Source organism: Saccopteryx bilineata, chromosome 2 (genome assembly GCF_036850765.1).
Source record: "Saccopteryx bilineata isolate mSacBil1 chromosome 2, mSacBil1_pri_phased_curated, whole genome shotgun sequence".
NCBI classification, from domain to species: domain Eukaryota; kingdom Metazoa; phylum Chordata; class Mammalia; order Chiroptera; family Emballonuridae; genus Saccopteryx; species Saccopteryx bilineata.
In genome coordinates, this window is record NC_089491.1 from 205,121,304 (window position 1) to 205,136,413 (window position 15,110).

At 32.8% G+C, this 15,110-nt stretch overlaps 1 long non-coding RNA gene across 1 annotated transcript in view; it reads left to right on the forward strand.

The window, feature by feature from the left end:
* Positions 1–797: 797 nt before the first annotated feature.
* Positions 798–15,110, forward strand: part of LOC136323115 (uncharacterized) — an 80,505-nt gene continuing 66,192 nt past the window's right edge. Inside the window, exons 1-2 of the long non-coding RNA XR_010728918.1 lie at positions 798–1,318; positions 3,010–3,070. This is a non-coding gene — a long non-coding RNA (uncharacterized lncRNA). The remainder of the gene's footprint in view (positions 1,319–3,009; positions 3,071–15,110) is intronic.

Below are 15,110 nucleotides of genomic sequence, written 5' to 3' on the forward strand. Positions count from 1 at the left end.
GAAACAGGCTCTGCAAGAATCAGATTCACTTTGGACGACTCTTCACATTCCAAGTCATCATTGCATTAGGCAGCACAATTCCATCTCTGGTTGATGGGCAGAAAAAGTGGGCAGCTTGCCAGGTAGACGTTTCCATGACTCCCAGCCCCCAAAGGTGATGCGTTTTTTCAGCTAATTCAATGAAGAGTGGGCTGAACTTTGGGTCTAAACGAGACAATAGCTGCCTTCGCAGTATCAGCAGAATGGTTGATGGGAACGCACTCTACATTTGGCAGAGAATCATGTGACCTTACGACTGAGATTTTATGATGGTGCCAGCGGAGATTTGGATAGCAGCAATCGTCCTGACTTTTTTCTTCTTTTCTAGCATGTCTCAGAAAATGGTGGATCTTAATACTTGACTTTAGCCAGACTCAGCAAGCGACTAAGCTTTGAAGCACAACTTCGCCTTTATTCTGGGTTTTTTTGGCAGGCCACCAGGAGGCTGTCCCTTTCACGCCTGATAAATTCTGCTGCTTATCTCTACATAGAAAAAAAAAAAAAAGAGGATAATATAAACAGAATATTGAGGCATAAAAGTGAATCCTAAAATCGTGTGGGCATTTCGTTCTTTATTATTATTATCTTTTTGCCTTTTTAACTGTTGATTTTTAAATGTTAATACCCTTTATGCTTGTTGAAGAATCCAAGTAGTTCCTTTTCTTTTCTTTTCTTTTCTTTTTCTCGTCTATAATAACAGGCATTTGAACTGGGCAAACAGGACGGCAGCAGCAGTGAGCATGAGATCATTGCAGCAGTGTAGCAAACTGGCACTCTGCCTTCTCACCCTTTTGGTTCAGGAGACAAACGTGTGCAATCCTCATTTCTAAAGTCAACGCAGCCTGGAAGGATTCCTGGTCTCTCCTATCTTCTACCATTCTGCTGCCAGGGACAGCAAGGATTGGTGCAGCTTCTGCGCAGCACTTTGTGCCTGGAATACCGAGAAGGAAGAAAAAAGAAGACAAGCACCCTGGTCCTTTTTTCCCAAGAAATAACAGGAGCCCTGAAGAAAAAAAACAAAAACAAAAAAACTGAGTTTGTCCCACTGCATGCAACAGTGATGGGGAAAAAAATGAGATGTTCCTGCTCAAAAACAAAAACATACCAAAAAAAAAAAAAAAAGCAAACATTGGCTTGTATAACTACAGAGACATCGAGCTTTGTAAAGCAGCTTTGTAAGGCAACATAAGCAAATGAGCCTTCTTTATTTTTATTATTTCAAAAATATGGCATGATTAGCAATGTATTCCACTTGGTGAAATCGCACCTTTCATAGCAGGTATAACTTTTTTTGTTGTTTCTTTGTAAGCCTATTGTTATATAAAAGGGAATCTTTGAACTTTTAATTTACTCTTATTTAACTCGTCACCCACTTTTAACTTTTTTCTTTTGCTTTCTTGTTCTAATCCTGATTAGAATAAATATGTAACTAAAAATAGAAAAATATCTATGATAAAAATGGCACGTATTTTTATTTTCGTAATACGTAGAAGTTTTGGAAGGATATTAATATGTTATCTGTGCTTTTGTGTACAGTATTAGTTTTTGCCATCTAAGAAAAGTGAGCGTTTAGCTCTAGATGGTTAAAAAAAACAACTAAAATTTTCATGTGCTATGACTCAATAATTTGAAAGGTGAAAGCCAAAACTTTTTGAACTTGTAAAAGAAGAATCATATTAGAATATGCATTAAACTGCTGATAAATAAAATTACTTTGGGGGAAGTTATATTTAAATAATTTACCAGGATTTCAGTATAACCGAAATAAGGCTGATAATATCATGTTCTCAGTTGCTAAGTAGAAAACAAGCTTGTTCCACAATAATACTCTCTTTTAAAACGTACCTTAAAAGAAATTTGTCTTAGAGCTGTTGCAGAGTGCATTGGAAATATCTCTTAAGTCTTTTAGTGGAAAAAGTACATTCAGAGTTGTTTTAAGTTTCTAGTAATGTATTGGCTCAGCAGATAAATACATTACATTCTAATTATTATGTGTGTAAAATTAAATTGTTAAGGAATTGAAGCATTTTATAACAAAACTCAGTTTTGCCTGACTCAATGGAATAGGATTAACAGATGTATTCTACCTATTTTAATTTTGATTAAAACTTTCTAATCATGTTTAAATTTTGTTTAAAAAAAGAAAATGCTTTTGAAATATGCAGCATATATAAATGAAGACTACAATTTGCATATTACAAATTAATACAATAATATTTTTATGAAAAGAATAAACTTTAAGTAAAACTGTTATGCTTATAAAATAATTTTTCATTATATTGAAAATATATAGCATAAACAATGAATACATATAGAATCAATAAATTTTACTTTCTTTTTTGTTATTCTATGAAGAATTATGGGGAGTTACAAATACCCTATATACTGATAACATGCAAATAAAATGTTGCATTAAGTTTATGGTTTGTTGTTCTCTAATTATTTTAAAAATAGTTCTTGTTCCTTCATGCTGCCTCAGTTAATGGAACATCAACTTTCTCAGGCTTAATTAACATTTATAAACCTGTTTTCATGTTTCAAGATCCTTTAGTTAAAAAACATTATTTTAAATGTTATTTTTAGGAGCCATTAATCTCTACACTCTTAATTATCTTATTAAGATCATGCCAAATCCAAATCTCTTTTCATCTTTCACTAGTTCATTGTGCAAAACCTAGTTGCTTCCTTAACAGACATGCCTCCTTTCACTTTCAAAACTGTTACTGTGAAAACAACACCAACCAAAATGAATGCATAAATGCAAACTATGAAACCACATTATATGTCATATGAGTAACCTTGGGTGGGGCTCTGTGTGTCTTCCAAGCCTTTTAAAAAATAGTTTAAAAGGCTTTTCCCATTTTGATATTGTGTTTTCTTCTCGATCGTTCACCTTCATTCCCACCATCCACCCAGATGCTCCTTCTAGACAGCAATTGTCTGATATTTCTCCTTTTGTGGTTGTTTTAGGGGAAAACTTAAAATGGATATGAGAAGTGAAGAAAGTGATCATAAAAGAAAACCATCTCAGGTAAAACTAGAAACCAAAACAGTAATTAATATTTAACATTTTTAAAGAAAAAACAAAACAATATTGACTGTTTAGTTATAAGAATTTGTTTCATATTCTTTATGAAGCTAGCTGTTGGAATTTTAATTGATTGTTTGAGACTATATAATGTTACCTACCTCTGTGAAATATTTTCTCTGAGTTTTTCAGCAATATATTCTTTGAGTCACCAGGGTTATATATTTCTATATCCATACATATAACATAGGTGAAATGTGGTTGAATAGGAAGTTATTTAAGGAAGAAAAAGCAGATTTTACATTTTTTTGCCATATAAAGGAAGTGAAATCTGGGGGGAGGGAAAAAAGTCATGTTTTTTTTAAACATATGATTTAATGTTGCAATGAAACCAAAATATACATCTTTATAGTTATGATTAAACCCAAAACAGATGTTACCTTTTAGTCATATCTATTGAAATATTTTTACTATAATTGAATGCATAAATCTTGAATGTTGATTGATTTTTTGCTTATTAATAGGTATGAGAATAATTTGAAAACAAATAATGGTGAAAATTATGTAGAGGAAATTCTGTATATAAAGTCAATAAAACACATTTTATATTATTTATTTCAAAACAAGCTGATACACAACTTTTATACAGTACTACTATTTTCACAATGAAGATATACTTAAAAAATGCTATGTATTGTGGATATGAATAAAACAATTAATGATTGCACAAGTTATCATTTTTCTGCTGTTGAGGTTAGACTCTTAAGCAACATGAATATGGTTGTCTTTGTTTATTCTGTGTGCTTGCCCATGGTCTGGAGATTTAAATATTTTTTAAAAATTCTTTTTACCCAACCTGTTGACCAGATGAGAGATGTATGTAGCCATATATTATGTCTTAATTATATCATTTGTTAAAAATCAATTTAAATACATGGTGTATAAGGAAGATGTTATCTTCTTTTATGAAATAGTTCTGAAATATAAATGTTAGCATGCAATAGTAGTAATACTTTTAATGTGTGATTAATTTTAGTTTTCTGATATTTATTTATCCAAATGTTGTTAATTTCACTGTTATTCCAACTATAGGCAGTTATGTATATATTTAGTACTTTTAAATAATTTCCTTCGGTACTCTGCTTAGTCACCAGGATTTTACTTGTTTTATGGGAATAGTTATGTGTTACCAATTTCTTGAAACTACTAACCAAAATTTTATAAGAATTAAAACAAATACAGTCTAAGTCTTACACAATTAGCTTAATATTTAATTTGGTCTTAATTATAGGCTCATAACACTACATTCATGCCTCACAATTACATAATTCATACATGCATGTATAGATTATTTTTCTTTTAAAAGTCATCATTAGTTGAAGTAGTCTAATTTTTAAAATACTATTAAACAAAAGTCATTGGTAGAAAATCTTTTATACAGTATTTTTAAAATTGTTATGTATATAAATCTTCATTTAGTTTAGAATAGTTATGAAGACCTTTAACTGGGAATATGCATACTTACAGCAGTTCAGCATTTAAAATATTTGCTAGAAGATTGCTATTATTACTTTTATCTCCTAATTTTATCAGATATTCACAACAAATTATGTTTTGATAAGGAGCCCATGTAAGATGTTGCCTATTGGCATAAACCCGTAGATCCGATCTTGTGGTGAAGTGGACCGCACAAGCTCGTTTCTATGGGTATGTGTCAGTGTGGTAATCTGACAAAGTGCTATACACAGTGCTGTTAAATAATATTTCAGTTCAACTCCTGTAAAACTCTAGTCAAATATCTTTGAACTAATTACATTTTCTTTTGCATTTTTTGAATATATTAATCCTAATCTGTTTTGCAAGGCAGGCTTCAGTTATTGACCACTAGAAGAGTTTATCGCATAGCCATTCAAGTTTGAATGTATATACAGCAAATTGCTTAATAAACTTGGATTTTTTATAACAAGGTATGAACTAAGATCTGAACAGATTCTGTTCAAAAAGGTCAGTTCACATTAGAGTGGTTAGTGTACCTCAACTTCAATAAGAAAAAGGCAATGTTTGGACTTATGTGTTAACTATTAAGCCCTTTTGTTTGATATATACTGGAAAGCCAAGATGTTAGGCTAGTCCTAGTAGAGACATATGAAGTTAATTGGTAAAATGTTAGAATATAATATCTACATCCTTGCCAAGCCCTTAGGTGTATGGCCGCCATATTTGGAGGAACTGACTGAAGATATGATAAGGAGTTTGAAGCAACAGTAGAAGCTGTGTGCATCCGGGTTGAGGTAGTAGGTTGTATGGTTTAGAGTTATACCCTGGGAGTTAACTGTACAACCTTCTAGCTTTCCTTGGAGCACACTTGAGCCGTCGAGGAATTCTTCATCTCTTTAATTTGATTGAGCCAATTTCTGTGTGAGAAGGTAATGTGTCATGAGTATTTTAAATAATTTGAGTCTTTAATACATTAAAATGATCTTTTTGTTTCTAAATATTAGATTATTCCATTTACATCTACTTATAGACATGGGCAAGATGGCATTTCTAATAAGTTGTTACTCAGAGTTCAAACACTTTCAAGAACTGGTGAGTAATGACAGTAAATTGCATCAATATTGCAGCTTTTTAATTCATAGATTCACAGAACTTGGCACTTAATTTTGTAAACTGATAATTAGTTATTTTTTCTGTTTTTATTGGCAACTTAAACACTACAGTAAAAAAATCTGCAAATGTCAGTGACTTCCATAGCACCTGTCTGAATCTTTCTTATGACACATCACTTTCTCCCTAATGTTATGCTAAGTGCTTGCTTTTTTTTTTCATACTAGACTGTAAGCTCCATGAGGGCAAAGTCCATGCTTTATTTTTATTGTATCCCCTGCAATGCCTTACTCATAATAAGAACTAAATATTTATTGGATGAATAAATGGAGTATAAGATTTCACTCTGTGATGATTTCTATTAAATGTTTGATTCAATTACAGCAGTGGTCACAAATCTAAATTTTGTTTATGGATTCTAAAATTTTTCTAAATTTAATTCCCAGACTGTTCTGATTCAGTAATATACTTGACTTATTTCTTGATGGTATTCAGTAGGTCCACTAATCTTAAGCATGAAATTTTAAATTTAGAGGTGTTTTTTAATCTAGAATAAAACAATACAACAGATTTATTTTTGTTAAAAAAGTTTATTATAGTTTATAACACTAAATATTGATTGTGCACATTTTTTGAGTACTTACATTCCTTAATTTCCAGAATTGTTTTTATATTGGCATCAATTTTAAAATTAACTTTTTGTATTCTGTATAGTTTCTTTATTGTCTACCCTTTGTATATATCTGTTGAATAAACTAGAAACAACTAAACCAGAACCATGTTAAGAAATAAATAGTGAATTAAGCATATGAAGTATAATTTGAGCCTTGGATCACATTTTTTTTTTGAAATAAAGACACCTACAATAGTCTGTCTGTACAAAGCAAATGGGTCTCTTTAGAATCCATTAGCTTGCTGCCAAGATTAGTGGCAGTGAATGCTTTAATTTATGTAGGGAGGCTAGTTTAGGTAGGCCATCTTTCAATCACAGAATTAAATAGTTGTGTATATTAGAACTAATTTAAACTTCAAACATGAAACATTGAATACATAAGAAAAGAATTGTAGGTACAAGTATTTGTTTAAAAACCACAAGCTCCTGACTGTGTGTTGATTAAGTTTCTAGAGAACACTCTGGCACTCAGACTCTCTCAAAATCTAGAATTAACCAACAGTGGTAGTGAAGAAGAAACTTTTTCACCAATAGGAAGAACACATGAGCCTTAGTAAGCCAAATACCAATGATTTTAAGCAAAATTATTTGACTGGTATGCAGAAGTTAAAGACTAGTAGTCTGTGAGAAAAACAAGTATTTTTAAAGAGTAATCAAGAGACAGTGAACAAAAGGCAGAATACATAGACAAGAGCGCAAGAAAGAAAGAGAGAAAACGGAGAGATTCCTAGCAAAGAGAAGCAATCATGTGTCTAACAGTAACAGTTCAAATATAAAGGTGGGAAAGAAAGGACAACTAAATTGTAAACCAGTAAATCTTTGTGAATAGTTTAGCCCTTGAGAGCTAGGATACCTTTCTTGAATATAAATGTATGTAATTGTGTGTATCCCAATTGGAGACGAAGTCACATAAACATTGATGGCCTAAATAGAATACTGTTGCCAGTAATTGCTGCAGTATAATTAAGTATATCACAGAAGTCAACTATGATGTGTAGAATAAGGATAATCTCATAAAAAGTCTATGATAAATGTATAAAATTGTGGTCTCTTATCTACTTTGTATAAAATGATCTATGAATAATATTATAGAAGAATGACTGGAAAGTTGCAAAGATGTAGCTGTGACCCACTGTGTTCATCATGCAGAAATCATAATAATTCTGAGAGTCAGAGGATATAATTAGCACCAATGCAGAAAATAGGGTGAAAATAGTACATGGGGTAATTATGCTTTCACTAGTGATTAATAATAAATTATTTTCTTCCAGCAAGGGGGGGGGGTATTTAACTTATTATGTATTTATAAAAACATGCTAAATCACAAATGCACAAGTGGATTGGATTATTTTTAAAGGAACCAAGAATCAGGTCCATCGCTGATATCAGCATTAGAAATAGTTAAATTTTGTCTAAGAAAATATGGGAAAACATTGTTCATTAGTTGGCAGAACAACTATGCAGATTCACTAAGTCCTTTAAAAATTTTTAGTAATCATTTTACTGTAAATCAAGGTTTCCATATTTGGTAACAGAAGAAGTGTGAAAATTCAGGAAACAATTATATATATATCAGTAAACCATACTCAACCAATATCTCTTGATATTTTGGGACACTAAATTGTATATATATCTCTTAATGTTCATAATGGCTGATTTACCTTAAGTACTTTATGGAATGAGGCAGGAAATAATTGAAGTAGGAAAAAATGGGGGAGGAGAGGAAGAAAGGGAGAAAGGGAAGAAGGAAAAGCAAGGAAAACCAATTGCAAAACAATTGTTTGAGCCTGACCAGAAAAGCCTAATATAGTTCATAATATGGTGAACTAAATTAGCCAAAGTAACTGAGGAAATCAGATAAATTACTTGGCAAGTGGACTAAGTCTCCTTGAAGACAATCCTATAGTACATGAACTATTATTAGAATAAATGAGTCCTCTGTGTAAATAATCATTTGTTTCTGTTATTCCCTATTATCAAAGGCTGCCTCATGAAGACAGGTGATTCCCCAAGATCCTCCAAATGATGTGATACAGGATTCTGCCACCCTGAACATTATTTCACATCCACATCTAGTTTCTCTTTAACAGAATATAGGAATAACTCTCTCGAGGTCACTGATTCTGACTACCCCTATATTGCCCCCCCAAAAAAACATCCCTAGAGAACACCTGAAAAATCATTAGGTAAAGGTTATGACATATCAAAAGAGCATTTATCTCTTACTTGCTTACTAATTTCTACCATCCACTACTCCTTCCAAGCAAACCCATTATTTAATACTATGTTCTTCAACATCCTTATATATTACCTCTCTATCCAAAAAGCCTTTACTCTTTCTCTAAGAGGAACTTTCTCAGTTTTGAATCCTCATAGTCCTTGCACCTTTTATTACCACGGGGTTTTCTAACTTCCATGAATAGTAAGTACAAATGCCCAAAAGGACTGTGACTTACCTTTGTACTTCCTGCAATGTGCATACTTACTTTTTAAGTGTTAGATTGAATTAAAATTTATATCATTTACAGGCAATGGTGAGAACCTATACATACCTTAAAATAAACTATGCTTCACCAGTAAAGTCTTATGTTAACCAAGATATTTCTAGACCATCCAGAATATATCTTTATGGGATGAGCAATTTTTTTACTTTGTCTATGAGATGTGTAGGCCAGTCTTGATTAAACCTGTGGCATAACCATTTGAATGTAATACTAACTAATCTCTATTATAAAAAAATCTAAGCTCCTCATATACAGGAAATATCTGTCTTTTTCAAAATTCACTTCTACCACAGTATTGAGCTTATGGGATGAATTCAATAACTCCTTGGTGAATGAATAAACACTTTTTAAATTAAATAAAACCATTATGTGATACAGTAGAGCAATTCTACATTTAAGTGGACTTCTTCAAACTATAAAAATTTGGAGTTTAAGAGAAATTAGAAATATCACTTTTAACTTTTGGGAAGTCTGCTATATGGCTATGGTGGTTCTTGGTTTTTAAAATCGACACTGTTGAGTGTGTACCTTTATTTTTAACCTCACACTACACTGTGTGAAATGTGTAAGTTAAATAGACTACCCATATTTCTTCCTTACATCTGACTTCCCTGGACTCTCAATTCCATTTCTCTTCACTCTGAACTCTTTTAGACTGTACTTGACTCCAATCATACTGAGCCTTGTGTTTCAATAGATTTTTGGGTCATCTCATTAAATAAATTTTGATTACTTAATTGATATTAGATAGTAAGGTTTTATTTTGAAAAGACTACAAATAATAAAGTAATGTATAATTGAACTCAAATATGATACATATATAATTAATCTTATTTAAAATGAACTTCATATCCTTATAGTATTTTTCTTTTCAAATACAAATACATAGGCATAGAGAGAAATTTCTCTACCTTCTAGTTCCACTGTAATATATCCCTTTCTTTCAGAACACTTCTCCATGGGGTAGGACTATGGCCTAGTTATTGGTGGTATATAATAAGTAAAAAGGAAATAAGTACAAATTGGTAAACCTGTTAGCATTGTGTTGCTTGAGAGAATGAAAGTTAATATGAAATGCTAAGCATAACTTAGTCTGATTTAAGAACTCAATTGCCTATATCCCCCATGAGATATGCAAGATATCTTATGTAATGAGGATCATGAACTTAAATAACTTCATGACCTAGGCAGTGTAATAAAATAGACTTTAAGACAAATGAGAGTAATGGGGACTGTGGTAGACCAAGAAAGGCATACTTACTTTCAAGCTATTCCAAAATGACTTCTTCAGTCAATCTAAATTTGGCCCACAAGGACAGCCAATTTTCCATTTTGATATGAAGGTATCACATAGTAAAGCAACACTTAAATAAATATGTTTTTTTGATAAAGCTAACAGCATTTCTATAGTTGAACTAGATAATTTGGAGTATTTATGATATTTTCAAGTAATTCCAAAGTATATAAAAATAAATTTTACACACTTGTGTGTATTATTTTAAAGATATGTGTTGCTGTTATTTTAAATAGATATGTATGATCCATGACAGTGTTAGTATTTTCTTTAATTAATTGACTAATAAAAAATATTCAGCCTGACCAGGTAGTGGCGCAGTGAATAGAAAGTCAGACTGGGATGTGGAAGACCCAGGTTTGAAACCCTGAGGTCGCTACCCTGAGTGCAGGTTCATCTGGTTTGAGCAAGGCTCAACAGCTTGATCCCAGGGTTGCTGGCTTGAGTAAGGGGTCATTTGGTCTGCTATAGCCCCTGGTCAAGGCACATATGAGAAAGCAATCTATGAGCAACTGAGGTACCACAACGAAGAGTTGATGTTTCTCATCTCTCTCCCTTCCTATCTGTCTCTCTTTCTGTTTCTGTCACAAACAAAAAAACTCATTAGTCAAGCAACACCTACCAATTACAATATTATCTTGATGCTATTTTAATGAAAGAAAGTAGTAGTAGTGCCCTGGCCGATGGGCTCAGTGGTAGAGCATCGGCCTGGCATGTGAAAGTCCAGGGTTCTATTCCCAGTCAGGGCACACAGGAGAAGTGTCCATCTGCTTCTCCACCCCTCCCCCTCTCCTTTATTTCTGTCTCTCTTTCCCTCCTGCAACCAAGGCTCCATTGGAGGAAAGTTTGCCCCAGGCGCTGAGGATGGCTCCATGGCCTCTGCCTCAGGCGCTAGAATAGCTCCTGCCAGCCGCAATGGAGCAATATTGGCCCCTGATGGGCAGAGCCATTGTCCCCTGGTGGGCATGCCAGGTGGATCCCAGTCAGGTGCATGAGAGAGTCTATCTGACTGCCTCCCCACTTCTACTTTGGAAAAATACAAAAAATAAATAAAAAGAAAAGAAAGTAGTAGTAATTTCAGGAGTCCTAGTAGTGTATGTAGTTTTAAGTTTTCATTTGCATCTAAATTTCAATGTACAAAACAATAAAATTCTTGTACTTTTTAGTTCTCAAGTTATTAATGCCATAGATAGATAGATAACATTTTCAGGTCAGAAAAATTAAAAGGTTAAATAAAGTGAACACAAAGTTCAAGTGTTTTCATCTCAGTATAAAGTCATTTCTATGATCCCACACTCAAGCCAGCAACCCCACGCTCAAGCTGGTGAGCCCATGCTCAGGCCAGATGAGCCCACTCTCAAGCCTACAACCTTGGGGTTTGGAACCTGGGTCCTCCCCATCCCAGTTCGATGCTTTATCCACTGTGCCACTGCCTGGTCAAGCCAAAATAATTTTTTGTTTAAATTTTAAAACAATTATATATTTATTTGCCAGTGTTGTTATGGAAGCCAAGAAATATTTTTGAGTTTGGGTTGCTGTTCATAGATCTTAGTATTTTTCTTGCTAGAAATCTCTTAATGCATCATCTATGAATTATAATTTTAGTTGTTCTTTTCTTTAAAATGCTCATATTTATTTATATATTTTTATTTTTCCCATTAATTTTTTATTGAATTTATTGGGGTAACATTGATTAGCACAATTATGTAGGCTTCAGGTTTACAATTCTGTATCATTTGTATATTGTATTGTGTGGTCATCGCCCCAATTCACGTCTTCTTCCATCTCCATTTATCCCCTTTTACCCTCTCTACCTCTCTCCACCCCCCATTCCCTCTATAATTTTGGTTCCTTCATAAATGCCTTTAAGTGAAAATCCAATGCAAAGAAATCTGACAGCAAATTCTGTAATCTCTATGATTTTTTTCTAATTTTTAAAAATTATCTTACCTACATCTAATGCAGTAACATTTTTAAAGGAACTGAATTTTAAAATTTTGTGGATATAGAAATTCTCTTGTTTTCTTTATACTCATATTTATATTACTTTATATAATGTTCAATTACATAACACAATTTCATATTTAGCCAGCTGGCATAAACTTGTTTGGGAACAGACATAATTGACTGCCTACCAGAAAGCATACAAATCACTTGCTGGACGCAGAAATTTATGGGTGTTCTAGAGCTTTCTAAGTTGATAAAATATTCTCTGCAATGCCCTAAACCACTAGCCATATGTGGGTTTTATACATTTGAAATGTGGATAGTGTGACTGAAGAACTGAATTTTAAATTTAGTTCATTTTAATTAACTGAACTTTAAGTAGTTATATGTGGTAGTATCTAGTGTATTAGTGCAGTACTGGAAAGTAGATCTCTTGCAGTGGATATGCTGGGGGCATCTGTTGAAAATATCAGATAATCTGTAAAGTGATGAATGGTTAAGAGTACTTCTGTAGTTGAATTAAGATTTAGGGCAAGAAGGCTTGGGAAATTCAAATTGACTTGAAATTCAGTAGGTTTATCTTATTATTCTTTTCTATTTGTTTATTTTGCCTATATTTGAGTATGGATTTAGTTTACTGAACTTTAAAACTTTGTTTCAAAGAAGGAAGCCCAAACATTAGGAACCATAGAGGTTTGTCACTTGTTCTGAAGCATTCACTTATTAACACTTAGCTACTTAGAAAATAATAACATTGCTTCTAACATTGGGGAAAGAAAGTATTTTAAATTAAAATTATAGATTCGCCTGACCAGGTGGTGTCACAGTGGATAACGCATCGGACTTGGATGTGGAGGACTCAGGTTTGAAACCCCGAGCTCACTGGCTTGAGCACGGGATCACTACTAGGTCTGCTGGAACCCCCACCCCTCCCCTGTCAAGGCACATATGAGAAAGCAGTCAATGAACAACTAAGGAGCTGCAATAAAGAACTGACACTTCTCATCTCTCTCCCTTCCTGTCTGTCCTTATCTCTCCCTCTCTCTGTCTCTGTCACAAAAAACAAAAACAAAAACAAAAAAAAAACCAAAAAAATAAAGAACAACAACAAAAAAACAGCATAGATTCATCAGAGCCATAGGATGAACTTGTTATATCTCTGGGTCCTTTAAATGTATGTGCGTGCATTTATTTTTCTAAAGAAAATGTCCCAGCTCTTGTCATAGTCTCTCAGGAGTCCATGATTTCTCAAAAAACTTAAGAATAACTGCATTTGGGTTACTATTTAAGACTTTTTAAGGTATCAGAAGTTAATTAAATAGTAAACTTGATATCATTGAAAGCCTTCTCTTACAATATTATAAATCTGTGTATCTATTTGTCTATTTGCCTATCAATCTACCTATTCATGCATTAATCTACATATATATTTCAAATTATAGTTTATGTATAATTAAATATGTAAAAATTAATTAAATATTGTACAATATATAATGTATATATAATTTTATTAATGGTTGAGACAAGAAAGAATAGCTTAATTTCTTGGAAGGATTCAATAAAATCAGAGGGGCAAAATCACTGTCATATTTAATTTGAACATTCAAATATAAATTATTGGAAAAATCATAAAATATAGATTGAACAGTCTCTGTATCAGTGCCATTATGTGGTCTTGCTTATAAATGATTGAGCCTATTAAAGTGGTATATTATGTGTATGATTTATATACCATAAAAGACTATTACCAGTCCCATGCTTAATGGAAGACGTTTTCTCACATGGAAATACTGGAAAAACTAGAATATTGCACTCTTGTGTGTTTTAAGAAAATGTAAAGATGTTTCTATTTAATGTATTTTCTTTTCTAAATATTATTTTTGTTTAATCTATAAATTATTGATCCCCAATATATCAGGTAGGATGGCTTCACTTGTGATAGTACTAGTCCTCTTTGAAATGTGAGAACACCAGTCAATGGTTTATAGAATTTTCTATAACCACATGAATGGTAAATCCTAGGAGTGAAACAAATGTGTCTCATACCAAAAGATGGTAATTTCAACTACTTTGTTATTACATCTTCAGTAACAGGCTTAGCCAGTTGAGAGTTGTAGGTACACACAATGAAAGTTTGAAAGTAAGACTTGCTCTACTTCATTTAGAATGAAAATACAGCTTCACTAATCAGAACTTCCTAGACCAGTGTTTATTTCAATTTAGAGATCCATCCAACAAAAATTCAATGAGCTCTTTTCTTTTTCAGATTTTTTAAAACATAGAACAGTACAGCATTGCCAGGCCTCCCTAACAAGAGCAAATATATTTATGTCTAATTGGGAATTTATCAGCTCAGTGTGGTAAAATGTTTATTTGGTGATAAATATAGAGCTACATCTATCTATTACATAACGATCACTTCTATTTTTAAAGTCTAAGTTTCAAAATAAGAGAGTGCAATAAACAGGCTACTTGAGATTAACTGGTATTTGAGAAATACCTAACATTGTTACCTGCATAATCTAGGGACTCTGAGAGCACTTTTTTCCCCCTCTTCTAATAATATTAGCTTTATACTGCTTATTATTCACTGTCTTGCTCTGGGTTTTAAGACCTCTTAGAAAAGTGATTCTCAACTCTATTACTTGAGGACATGAAGAGAAAGGGGAGTGTGTGGCAGGTGGTAGGAGCAGTTTGGAAAACTCCTCAGTGTTATTCAGATTTATGTCTGCATGGTCACACATTCCAATAGGCATCATTTTGTGATATGATTTCAGTGGCATGGAAATGTCACCCCATTCCAAAATGTTTCATTGAACATTAAACTTAGCATATAATTATTGACTATTCTCTGTTCCCAGTAATAGAGAGATTGAACTGCAGCCTTGGAGTCAGGCACACATACATTCATAACAAATATACATATACTATTACGAAGAATGTTGATCGTTTCATCAATGCTGTGTATTCTTCATCTGTAAGTGAAAATGTGGACACTAGTATTATAAGATTTTTGTG